This window comes from Oncorhynchus gorbuscha, linkage group LG19 (assembly GCF_021184085.1).
Source record: "Oncorhynchus gorbuscha isolate QuinsamMale2020 ecotype Even-year linkage group LG19, OgorEven_v1.0, whole genome shotgun sequence".
In the NCBI taxonomy this organism is placed as follows: domain Eukaryota; kingdom Metazoa; phylum Chordata; class Actinopteri; order Salmoniformes; family Salmonidae; genus Oncorhynchus; species Oncorhynchus gorbuscha.
In genome coordinates this window covers 61674974-61689099 of record NC_060191.1, presented here as the reverse complement: position 1 = coordinate 61689099, position 14126 = coordinate 61674974, and the positions used below count along the sequence as shown (strand labels likewise).

The 14126-nt window shown below is 39.9% G+C and overlaps 1 protein-coding gene across 1 annotated transcript in view; it reads right to left on the bottom strand.

The window, feature by feature from the left end:
- The window catches only part of LOC124005461 (phosphatidylinositol 4,5-bisphosphate 3-kinase catalytic subunit beta isoform-like), a 96009-nt gene extending 92500 nt beyond the window's left edge, over window positions 1–3509 (bottom strand). The window contains exon 1 of the mRNA XM_046314749.1: window positions 3162–3509. The gene's annotated coding sequence lies outside the window, so the exon portion shown is untranslated. The remainder of the gene's footprint in view (window positions 1–3161) is intronic.
- Between the last annotated feature and the right edge of the window lie 10617 nt (window positions 3510–14126).

Sequence of the window (14126 nt, the reverse complement as noted above, 5' to 3'; positions counted from 1 at the left end):
ACACCATTGCAATTACAACCTATATTTGTTTATTTATTTTCCCTTTTGTACTTTAGCTAGTTGCATATCATTACAACACTGTATATAGACATGACATTGTAATGTCTATTCTTTTGGAACTTCTGTGAGTGTAATGTTACCTGTTCTTTATTATCACTTTTGTAGATCATCTACTTCACTTGCTTTGGCAATGTTAACATGTTTCCCATGTCAGAAGAGGACACACACACACTGCAACTGGCTAATTTAAAGGTGTAGGAAGCGTAGAAACCAGTCCTTTTAGCGATCACTGTTCACTATGAGGAGATCAAAGTTCTCATGCGACGCAGATCTTTTAATAACTTTTACTCCGTCATTAAGTTTCTTAGGAGAGGCCTGGTTGTGGAGTAAATAGCAGGTTGTCTAAAGGGCTGCATTGTTAAGGAGACTGACGTCAGCAGCATTATCAGTGCCCCCCCCCCCACCACACCACCTCAGACGGGGCTTGAGAACAGCCCCGCCCAACATGGGGCTGCCTGGCCCGCAGCCAGATTAAAAATCTCTCCTGTTTCCCACAGGGTTAACAGACCAGCTCAAAATAACATTATCCTTCAAGAGAGAACTAAATACAAGTCCAATTGATTAGTAGACACATTTCAATGAGAAGCTACAGTAAATACTTAACATTATCTGTGTACAATCAGAGCTCCAAATGTCAACGTAGTCATGACGTGTTCACCAATGATCCTCGCTTTCTGCACGATTGAACACAGTACAATCATGAGGCTACACACAAACCCTTTTAATAGTTTAATATTATCACTCACAAACAGAAAATTCAGATCTAACCTTTCTTTCCGATAAGTGCATTAAAGCTCTGAAATATAATTTGTTGGCCACCCTCTGGGAAAATTCTTAAAATAGTGTGTGTGTAGAGCACAGCTACTATAACAGTGTGTGTGTTTCTGTGTGCGTGTCTGTGCTTGTGTACTTACTGTATGTGGAAATAAGTCAAGTGTGTGTATTAAGTGTTTACGCAGACAAATTGTCCCCTCGGAGGAACAGAGTTCTCTCTCACATGACTGAGAGAAATGCTCCATTCATGGCTCTAGTCACCACCACCTCTCCCCCAGACCCCGTGTGTTAGTGCTCGGGGGGCTGTGTGTGTGTGTGTGTGTTGTAATTTGCTCCCATAGCCACACTATAGTAGACACACACTCCTATTTGTGTCCCCGACGGTCCCCTGACCTGTGACATCATGGCTCCCTCGTCTCATCCGGCTGGGAAGCTTACTGACTTACTGTCACATGGTGCGTCGGTCCCAGCCAGGCACTGATTCACAAAACCAACACCACTGCACACAGTCTGAATCCAATGATTATTTAGACAATAATAGAGCAATGAGATGTGTGTGGAGTGAGATGGTAAAGAAAGAAGAGAGAAACATGTCTGGGTTGTAACGCGTGTCAGTTCCGTTGTCTTATCTTGAATGGGAGTGAAACAGGTGTGTGGACCAAATGTACACATCTCAGTCATACAGTGAAGCTAAGTCACATACTGTTTGTATCCACTTTAACCACTATAGAATATGCTGCCAAATAATTATACCTGGCCTACTTAAAAATGCACTATACAAAAATCACTCCACCATTTCCTGGTCGCTAAAATTCAAATAGTTTACCTAATTGCAGTATGTGACAAAACAACCAAGTATAATCATTGTGCCATCTAAACCACTGTAAAATATATCTTTACCAAAACCAAAAATATAGCATTTTCAGCTGTTTAAAGCTGGTGTCCACAACCTAAAATAAAAGATGCAAAAATGAAACTTAAGACAGAGAAGCATAGAAATAGTGCACATAGGACAGATCTACCACGTCTTAGACTTGTTTTCAACGAGAATGACAGATCTATAACTTATATTTCTATGTGAATTTCGTCAGGTCGCCCAAAAGGTTAATATTGCTGCTTTAAGGGAGAACATCTGAGATACAGACATGCTCAAACTTGCATGAGCATTTGAGTTCATGAAATATAAGTAAAATTGCGATACTTAATTCACTAATATTTTCAAAGACAGGTAAGGTGCGTCATCACATTGGCTAAGCAATAACTATGTCAAAGTCTCAAAGACATAGGCCGATTGGAATTATAGTACTAGACATTTGTTTTTTGTCACTAAGTGTGCTCGGACGTAGCCTATCCAAGTGCTGGCAGAGGCCTACAAGCTGACAAAGTGGGGCAAAAGGCCTGGCGAAAATGACAAACAATGTGCTACCTCAATTACTTGAATAACATATTCATACATTTTTGGGGACATGGCAGACAGTCATCTATAATGGCATTGACAGGCAGGCAGTCATGACTCTACTCCAGAAATGCATTATCCACCGGTCAACTGCTAAATTCTACCCAGCCTCACCAAAAACTTCCCGGTTTGAAAACTACCGCGAGACAAACGTCGATGCGACTTGCCCTATTTTACCACTCTGCCAATGTTCCACGGCGGGATTCCCTTCCGCTTGACAACGCGAAGGCATAGATTTTTTTTTTAAATCATGACATAACCGACAGCAAAGAAAAGCTATGCTATCAAGTGTAGCCTAAACATGTCCCCATTGTGTCAACCGTAGCCTAAAGTCAAACCGTGGTTCTGTATAGACTGAGATCAGGCGAACAGCAGCAGCGACTGCGTCAAACCAGAGTTTTAATGACAAGTCACCAAACAATATTATAAAACGACACCTAACATACCCGACCCAGCTGCATTGTAAATAAATAGCCTAATCATTTTGAGACCAAAACATGTGGCTGCTTTCAAAGGCCCATATTAATAAACGACTACAATCCGGTGATATTTTGCATAGTCTACCTAACTCGGGGGGTTTGTAGTTCACATGGTCCCTGGTGTGGGCGAAACTTGCGGATGAGAACACTAGGAAAAAGGCACAAAGCGTCATTGGGTGCTCAGAGAGCAAACCAATCATGAAACTCGTTTCGAAACGTTGCCTAATTGTTTGACACAAATAGGAAACTAATATTTTCCCGACAAAAAAGTGTAAATGTAGCTTATAACTTCAAACAACAATCTGGGTGAGGTCTCGACACAACATAGCACTTCAACTCCACCTCGGTCGACTTGCTCAATGACTCCATGTAGGCTAGTGCCAGGGACTTACCTTGAGTTATATTCTTGTTGGGAATATGAAAATAACGACCGTACGAATGAGGAAATAGGCCTAGTTAAAAGTTATTTTCTCTCGATTGAATCCACAAGAACGACAGTTTTTCTCGCGTTTGAATCCACAAGAACGAGAGTTAGGCTTTAGAAAAAGAATATGCCGATGCGTGGCAAGAGTCCGCTGTCTTCTCCCTGCAGGACAATGCGGCCAGGTAGGCAGATCGGCGTTGGCTTCCTGTTTTTCAGAAGGTGAAAAACGCACAGCTCAGTTGCTCTTCGTTTTTTTCTTATTCTCTCCCTTCCCTTTCTCCCCCTCCCTGCGTAGACTACACTGTTCTTGCAGCCGCCTAGTGCTCAGCCGGCTTTACATCTCCTATATTCATATCCCCGGCATGTAACTTCGGGCTAGAGATTTCACCCGGAAACACAAAGTTCTGAAACCTCTCCAACTAATTGGGATGGGAAAAAAACGCGAGTGGAATTTGCCAGTTGAAACATTCCAACGCTGCCAAAGGCGCGTCGATTATCCCGGTGCATTATTTTGGGAGGGGGTCGCGTGTTGACTTGAGCCAGTCATTATACAGGACTTTCTGTGCCAGCTGGTGCCTGCCTGCTTGTGATGCTGTGTTTAAAAAAATAGGTACACTATGCCTTATTTTGAATGCTAATAACTGTAAAGGCAGTGCATTAATATATAGCCTAGCCTACTATGAATAGGCCTACATAACCAACATGTAGCCCCATAGGCTAATAGTCCACATTAAACTAGGCTACATGATTCGTCATGGTTATGACTTAAACCGTCTCAAAGAAAGTAATGATACGCCAGGGGTATTTTATTAGATATTATCAATTGAATAATAATTTTTTGCACCATGCAACACAAGTCAGTTGCCTCATCATCAATTGAAGGGGCAGCAAGTTGACCCTTTGGCAAATTGGTCGTATGTCCTCTGATCCATCATATTTTGTCAAGCACAGTGGCAAAACGCAGGAAAAAATATATTATTTGGTCAGATACATTAGTCCAACGTTGAAGCAGGGAGAAAGGTAACCGATTAATGAAAGAGCTGTGACGCCCCCTGCTGGCTTGGTTATATAAACGAATACATTTTCTTACGTCATTCTTGACCGAGAACAGGGGTGCGTTCAGTTCGATTCAATGTTTGCCACGTTGAGTGAAGGTTTGTACTGAACGACGGGTTTCCCCAAAACAGTGAGCACCGTTTAACAGTCTCTGAGGTACGTTTGCTCCCTTTTGGTAAGTTTGCAACAATGTGTGGCCTTATTAATATGCGTATGACCATTTGAAATAGCAAAACCCATGCAGCGTACCATATGGTAATCCCCCTCTGGACCACCATCAGATTTTCAACTGAATTCAACGTTGCACACCGTCATACTGAACACACCCCAGTTTAGGAAAGGAGATAATGCAGAACTAACCAGTAGTGTTCCAGAGATGGTCAAATGCTGTGCACTGTATGGGGAATAGGATGTAATGTGTGGGTAATGATAACACTGATTGAGAAATAACATTACTAAACTCATATGACCTATAACACTGATTGAAAAATAACATTACTAAAGTTATATGACCTATAACACTGATTGAAAAATAACATTACTAAAGTTATATGACTTATAACACTGATTGAAAAATAACATTACTAAACTCATATGACCCCAGATTTCATAAACATGTGGAATATGTGAGACATTTCTCCTAGAGCTTTAATCTGATGGATGGAAAAGTTTACCATTTCCAATGCCACTTCAGTGTCTCTCTCTCAAACACACACACACACACACACACACACACACACACACACACACACACACACACACACACACACACACACACACACACACACACACACACACACACACACACACACACACACACACACACACACACACACACACACACACACACACACATTATTGAACTTCAAGAAGCACTTTCATTATTTGGTGTAGTATAATATTTAATTCCAGAAGAGGGCGGTACATAGCATCCTAGAATGTGCATCAACCTTTATCCCAAAGACCTCTAAATATATTTTGTAGGGCCAGGTTCACGGCCAAGAGCATGCCTAGTTTTCATTCAGTAAAAGTCATGAATTGAATGTAAGCTTCCATCATTGGCTGAAACCTAAAAAATAAACCCCTACCCCTCATTATTCCATTTGTAAAATAGTAAGCCTAATAATGTAAATATGTATACAAGCATGAATAAAATACTGTCAGCATTATGAAGTCACTTGGCGACTCAGCATGGGAGACAGCAGCCTACAGTGGGAATGTAATACATGCCTCTAAAACATCATAATAAAAATGCCACCAATTTGAGGACAGCTTCACTGAATACAATACCCCAATTGAACCCCTGTTGGTTGATAAAGTGGTGGTTATATACAAGCAGCCCTCACATGCAGCTTTCCAAACCGTTCCCAGCCTCTGAGGCAAGCTGGGAATATGACAAATGAAATAGATTGTCTTTCAAAGGAAACCTTCTGCTCTGTGAAGCTGGCCAGAGGCAGCGACAGGCTGTGTCATGTGTCATATGGCCTACATAGGCAGCCCCCCATAACATTCTCATTATCTTAAATTTGCTAAACATAATCCGGGCTCAAAGGGAAGGGCCAGATCGCTGTATGGCTGACTCCAGCATGCTTCTATTACGGAGTTATTCTCCTCTTATTCAATTAAATGTACCGTAACTCAATCCAAACCTGCTCGCTGCATAATCTCATAACACGAGATAAGCGTGTAATAAAAAGCACATTGGACTTGAAAGGAGACCTCATGCGAATGCGTATAATTACGGGTATCAAAATGTAATCATTTGTTTAATTGTGAGCCCTTGCCAAGAGGTATGTAATTGTTTGAAAGGAATACGTTGTTTCTGTGGCTGAAATTGGGTTGTACTGTGATGAGATCTGGGATGTGACGAGGCTACGCTTGATTGGAGAGTCGGAGACCCAGGGTCAAGCTTAAGGCAAGCTTCCTGTTTTATGCACATACACAGCCAATGGAGAGAAAGACTCACTGGAGAGACATCCTCATCGTTTTTGATGGTACAGTACATAAATAAATAAATTACATAACTCATGAAAATCATGTTGTAATCAACATGCAATTATATGCATTATTGTGTTTTAACTGGACTAGTTAAATCACCTGCATAGTGCCATGTCACTACATCCTGGTCCTATACCTCTAGCCTGGATATGCTTGTCATTTTTCTAAATAATTCCTGTATCCGCGATGTTTAATGAAGCATTTAATGAACACAGAATGGAACCATGCAACGTGTAATGGTTTACAGGGGTGTGCCCCTAGAGAATGGATGTGGCCCTAAACTGGCATGTGTAAACAGACTCTTTCAGGGGTACAGAGGGAGTGAATTGGAAACACTGACCAGCACCCCAGCCCTAGGACAACAACATTCAAAGTCAATATATTATAATTGTTGTGGTAGAGGGGCACCTAAGGATATGTTTGTTTTAGTATTGTTTTATCCTTATACAAAACCCCAAATGAGCCTGGCAACCCCATCCACATTGCTCCAGCCAACTGACGTTTCTTCTCAATGATGAGTCTCCATGAATTTGTAGAATGGGAACACATTCTGTCCTTTCTGATTGGTCCCAGAAACCAATGGGTGTGGCCAGACTTACATGATCAAGTTATTCACTTTGATGCTCTGATTGGTTAGATTTGTTAGAGATGATTTAATCGCTGCTTAATTTGTTTTGTACAACGCCCCTCATTTTAAATCCACACAAACGACTTCTAGAATAGCAGTTTCAGACAATATGTGTAGGCGGTAGGATCGATAGAGCTGAGAAATTAAATTCAGAGTGAGTCCCCAGGCAAGTCTAATATGTCATATTTCTCAATGAAAATGGATGTAGACACATACTTGAAACTAAACAATACAAATATGTCATTAAAATTCTGTTTAGCAGGTGTTGAGCTATAATGGGCCCCAAGGCTCCCACGTTTCACGATTAATCCGTGGAAATTAGAAATGGCCCCGGAGAGCTGCTTAGCCTACTCTTGCCAATTCACCAGAAGTTTTCTGAAAGCACAAAGAGGGGAAGAGGTTAAAAATAGCCTCCATCAACGGGCACTATGGGAAAAGGATTCGCATTTAAAAACCGACAAAGCAATTTAGAGCTCATAATCAAGAGAAGGGGAAGTGTTTTTTTTAGAGTGTATCGCATTTCCCTTTGCAGAAGCGGCCAGCCACTTCTGCCATTCAGAGGTAAACCAGTGGTAATTCAGCAGATTGTGTGAAGGTACAATTGAAGCAGTTTGAACATGGTGATACATGGATTTATCCTAAACGAGCCTATATTCCATTGAATTTCAGATGGTCATTTAGCCCAGTCCCAGGTATGCAACTATTTGAAGTTCTACAATTTCAACCCATATGCCAATTATTTCTGTAAATGACAAATAGGAAACATTCATGAAATGCATATAAATGAATCACCTATAAGTATTCCGTTACAGTGTTACCCCACATTTCTGGAGCTCCAGACTTATTTGTAGACACGCGCGGAGCACCATAGCCTGTAAACGATGCCCTGTTCCTTGGCAGTGGTGTGAGGTGACATTTTGGTCGCGGGGAGAGAGAGAGGTCGGTGCGTGATGTTACCCTGGGAACACGGTTAGTCATTCTCCCTGAGTGGATGGCAACTCATCCTGCGTATTTATAGTCACGTATTAATTATATACGTTTAATTAACGTCTTGTCTTCTTTTGGCCGACGGTCCTGTCAACAAACCCGTGTGTGTATTTACTATTTATAATCTATCGTGGTGTATCAAAACACATCGTCATTATTATTTTGGTGGATTCGGTTATTATTTCATGTAATTTATTGTTTCTCTGGCTTGTCATTAAGATAAAAATCCGCTGTAACTGAACACGTCACGTAGATCAGTGTGACGAGTAGATTACATTGGAGATCCACCAAGGGATGCTCAGAAAAAAAAACTAAAACCGTGTTTGCAATGTCATATAAATAGGACAAAGCTTTTGGACCGAATTAACTTTTAGTATTTCTGGTACAAGGGAGGGGAAAACTCACGCTGATCCTAACAATTGCCGGATTTTCTGCGAATCAAATCTTTGCATATTTTCCTGTTCCGAGCTAGTGTATACCAAACAGTGGTGACCCCACTCTCATTTTCAATGGGTTTGGGGTGATGTGCGCTGCGTCCAAATGGAAACGGTTGCGCTTAATTCTCAAACATTCCCAAGAATGCCATGAATTCAATTGTGTGAGAACATTGGGAAACTGGCAACCTGTGAGTGACTTGGGTGTCCGGGGGTGCCCTGGCGTGCGCAGCTGCCGCACTCGCCAGTCACCTCACGAGCCGGGGATGAAAGCACGCACACTGGCGTTCCCAAAACTTGTTCAGGTACGCCTGGCGTAGAGGGGTTGGATGGAGGAGAAACTTGAGGGTCAAATGTGTTCTGTGAGAATGATTTGACCTCATTCGTCTTTTTGATTATAATCTGTCATCTCTGAGAGCACAACAAAGGATACAATCACGGTTGTTCACTGGGTGCTCAACGGAAAGACACGCAAAAACAAAAACAAACATTGTGCGAAACCTTTTCACCTCATCATGAAATAATAAAGAAATAATAAAAACATCCTTTCGACCCCCATTGGATGCAAGGCATGTGTGTACCCCCATTCCTCTCACACCGACACACACACCAGTGGTGTAAAGTACTTAAGTAAAAATACTTCAAAGGTGTCTACTACTTAAGTATTTTGGGTCGGTATCTGTACATTACTCTATTTTTGACAACTTGTACTTTTACTTCACTACATTCCTAAAGAAAATAATGTACTTTGTACTCCACATATTTTCCCCGACACCCAAAAGTACTCCTTACATTCTGAATGCTTAGCAGGACATGCAGGAAAAATGTCCAATTCACCACTTATCAAGAGAACATCCCTGGCTGTCTCACTAAACACAAATGCGTTGTTTGTAAATGAGTGTTGGAGTGTGGCCCTGGCTATCCGGAAAACAAAGAAAATTGTGCCTTCTGGTTTCCGGTTGCAACAAGGCACTTAAGTAATATTGCAACAGAAACAATAAGCAAAGGCAAAATCCTAGAGTAAAACCTGGTTCAGTCTGCTTTCCAACAGACACTGGGAGACAAATTCACCTTTCAGCAGAACGCTGAACACAAGGCCAAATCTACACTGGAGTTACTTACCAAGACAGTTTTGACTTAAATTGGCTTGAAAAGCTATGGCAAGACTTGGAAATGGCTGTCTAGCAATGACCAACAATCAACTTCACAGAGCTTGAAGAATTTGTAACATTGTACAATCCAGGTGTGCAAAGCTCTTAGAGACTTATCCAAAGAGACTCAAAACTGTAATCGCTGCCAAAGGTACTTCTACAAAGTATTGACTCAGGGGGGTTAATAGTTATGTAAATGAGATATTTCTGTAATTCAGGCTGTAACACAACAAAATGTGTAATAATTCAAGGGGTAGGAATTCTGAATGCACTGTACCAGACATATAGGCTATCCCGACGGACAAGCTAAGGTTGTAAAAAAAAAAAAAGATTTGTGCCTGACTTGAGTATGAGGCTCTTCATCATCATCATAAAAATAAACGTTTTACTTCATGATAAAGGCTTTACGAGTTGTGATTTAACTACACTCCATACTGAAATGTTGGCTACATTGGGTGCCTACTCAGAAGAGCCTTGTTTTGCAGAAAGTTTATGATTAGGCTAATTTAAATGCTGTACCAATATTATTATTTATTTTGCTTTTGTCATAGTTTTCATCTCTTATTATTGTATCATAATTAGTGTAATAGTGTGCATAAGCCTCGCGTAGCTTAATAGGTTTACACATTTTTGACGTATGCTAATTCAATTCGATTCAACGCTCCATAATGCTGAGCAAGACTCTCCAGCTAAGATACAGTGAACTCCTGATATAAGCAACTGTTTTGAATTCATGTATATGAGAAACTTACAGGAATAATATGTACTGCATTGCAATTAAAGGTATCGTATACATTTGGACATGTGGATATAATTTGGACTCCACGTGAGGCCTATTCAAATGCAATCCTCTTCAGTAAAGTGATGCAAGCATTGTTGTGATAGTTTTACACGTGCCACCATAATAGTTTGTGTGTTTTAATGTTTTAAGTTTTAATGTTTTAATGTTTTAATGTTTTATAAGCACTCACGTGTTTCGTGCTTTCTGTTGGTAATATGGATCAAATGTTTATAAACAGTTATTTAAACCTCAGGCTACTATGGTACCTAATTTTTGCCTACTCCGTAACCCAAGGTATGACATGTTCGGGACCTACATATCTCTCCTAAATTATCAAATCAATGAGCTTCCAAGAGAGATTGAATACGCCTGTTAGAGCACTGTTAGAGCACTGACCATCGAGATCCGATTAAATTAAATTATATATAAACTATAAACTATATATTATATGTTTTATATATTTTATTCTAATTTTATTCTAAGTCCTAATTAAATGGCAATTACCGCATCTGTATGTTCCATATAGTGTGTAAAAAAAATACACGCGCTGAAGGAGCGAGGAATTCCTGATTCGAGCTATTCTTATCTCCCCCAGCCGTGGGGACATCTTGCATGCAGGACCACTGTTCCAGCGCGTCTGGCTCAGCTCAGCTGAACTGGCAACCTTTCTGCTAAAATGCACACCTGTCGCACCCACACACTGAACAAAGACATGCATGCGCCCCATGCACCGCAAATGTGTGTGTGTGTGTTCAAACAATCTCACGGCTTTCCCAAATTTACTTCAGATTCTGATGTTTATCCACGTTTCTCCAAACGTCAAATTTCGAAGTTGCTCCAAAAGTGAAAATTCTAAGTGTTTTTGACATGTTAGGTTGACGACTCCTGCATCATTCAATTTTTCCAAATGTGAAATTTCGAAGTTAAGGGTTAAAGTTTTGGATATGATTAAACCATTATGTTTAGGGATTCTTTCCTAATATTTAAGTTAAGGGTTAAGGTTTGGGCTATGGCTAAAAAATATAAATAAATAAATCAGCGTCTACCACTGGGATTGAAGATACAACCTTCGGATCCGGAGTCAAAGGACTGTTTTTGACACCCTGGGTTGACTCCTCTTGCTCAGTATCATTTCGTTTCTCCAAATGTAACATTTTGAAGTTAAGGTTTGGGATATAATTTTTTTTAAAGTATACCACTGGGATTGAACATGCAAGTTTAGGCATTCATTCCCAAAGGTTAAGTTAAGGGTTAAGGTTTGTCCACAACTCCCAAAACACAAGCCTACTTGAAGGTAATAGCGCTCAGTGTTGCCTCTAGTGGCTGGTTTTTAAGGTATTTCCTGACTACTTCAAGACATGGACAGAGGTCCAATTTCCAAGTCAATCTTGAGCGATATGCTTGGTGTGTTATACTGTACCTGCGCATACAATGTTATTGGGTCTGGTTTTATGCACAGACATACAGTGCCTTCAGAAAATATTCACACAAAGTGATTTTTTTCCCGCATTTTGTTGCGTTACAAAGTGGGATTAAACATGATTTAATTGTTGATTATTTTTTGTCAACGATCTACACAAAATACTCTGTAATCTTAAAGTGGAAGAATTTCTAACGTTTGTAAAAATAGAAAATACATTCAAAACTAAACATCAATATATCTTGATTACATACAGTAAGTATTGAACTCCCTGAGTTAAAATCACCTTTGGCAGCGATTACAGTTGGCAGGGAGCTTTCCACAGTCTCTAAGAGCTTTCCACACCTGGATTGTGCAACATTTACCCATTATTATTTTTTAAATTCTTCAAGCTCTGTCAAATTGGTTTTTATGTCTTGCCATAGATTTTCAAGCAGATTTAAGTCAAAACTGTAACTTGGCCACTAACTTGGCCATTCACTGTCTTCTTGGTAAGCAACTCCAGTGTAGATTTGGCCTTCTGTTTTAGGTTATTAACATGCCGAAAGGTGAATTCATATCCCCAGTGTCTGGTGGAAAGCAGACTGAACCAGGTTTTCCTCTAGTATTTTGCCTGTGCTTAGCATCATTCCATTTCTTTTTGTATCCTGACAAACTCTCCAATCCTTAATGATTAAAAGCATACCCATAACATGGAACCACCACTATGCTTGAAAATATGGAGTAATACTCAGTAATGTGTTGTATTAGATTTGCCCCAAACATAATACTTTGTATTCAGTACAAAAAGTACATTTTTTTGCAGCATTACTTTAGTGCCCTGTTGCAAACAGGATGCATGTTTTGCCAATTAGGTTAGTATTGTGAAGTAACTACCATTAACAGCCATTAAACTCTGTAACTGTTTTAAAGTCAACATTGACCTCATGGTTTCTTCCTCTCTGGCATCTTAGTTAGGAATGACGCCTGTAACTTTGTAGTGACTGGGTGTATTGATGCACGATTCAAAGTGCAATTATTAGCTTCACAATGCCTAAAGGGATATTAAGTGTCTGCTTTTTATTACATTTGTACCCATTGTATTTTTACCCATCTACCAATAGGTGCCCTTCTTTGCAAAGCATTGGAAAAGCTCCCTGGTCTTTGTGGTTGAATCTCTGTTTGAAATTCACCTCTCGACTGATGGACCTTACACAGAAGACATAGTCATTCAAAAATCATGTGAAACACTATTATTGTACACAGACTGAGTCCATGCAACTTATTTTGTCACTTAAGCACATTTTTACTCCTGAAATGCTTATTGACTCAAGACATTTCAGCTTTTCAGTTTTCATTAATTTGTAAAATTTCTAAAAACATAATTCCACGTTGACATTATGGGGTATTGTGTGTAGGCCAGTGACCCCCCCCCCCCCAAAAAAAAAAAAATATATATATATATATTTTAGATTCATGCTGTAACACAACAAAATGGGGGGAAAGTCAAGGGTGTGAATACTTTCTGAAGGCAATGCATACTGTACGAACAGTAATCTAAAAGAGAAAGATCTATTGCAACATCTAAAGTAGGCCTAAAATGCATTGGTCATGTCTTTGTCAAAGCATGTACTCAACAAATGTAAATAAACAAAACGCAACTCTACGGTTGCATGTGCAAGGACATTGTTTTACACGACATGTTCGGGTCCTCTATACCGATACTCAGACATACTCAGAATCCTGTTCCAGCTCATATCATCAACATGAATGTTGGTTGTGGAATTGTAACAATTAATACAACATATTGTATGTTGAATGTTGAAAATAGCGATGATAACAATTAGAATTATTATACTATTCTAATATAGGCTATCATAATAATAATTTTACGAATGTATTAATACGTTCAGGTGGATAAATAGACAAAGCAAGATATTAATTACATATCCATCGTTGGCTAAATGTAGGCTAATCTCCGAGGATGGTTCATTTACCAGGTCGCTGACAGCATGCCTTATTGTTCGTGAAACGTATTTATTAATTTAAGAAGCATGTTTAGAATACACTGGCCTTTCATACGCGCCCTTGTCTCCTTGTTGTTTACAAAACATGAATGTGAAGAAACAGAAAATATACACAGTTAGGTCTTCATTCCAACCATGTCGCACAGGATGGAGATGTGTCAAAATGCTGTGCGCGCGCTGCTCATCCAGCGCGCTAAACAGAGAGACTTACCAGGTACAGTAAATACATCTGTGGGATGGAGCGCCACGTGGCTTCAGTGAGCTTGAATCAGTGCACAACTAACAACTCATTAGTCTATGTCTTTGAACGACTGTTTGTTCTTTTTCTTCTTTGCTGAGGTGGTTTTAGTCCCTAAGTTAAATAAAAATGTGTATTAGGGTGCACAGTTGGATGACTTATATATAGGTTCATTTTCCAGGCCTAATTAATTCAGTCTTCTAATTATTCATATGAGTATTATGACACATTGAG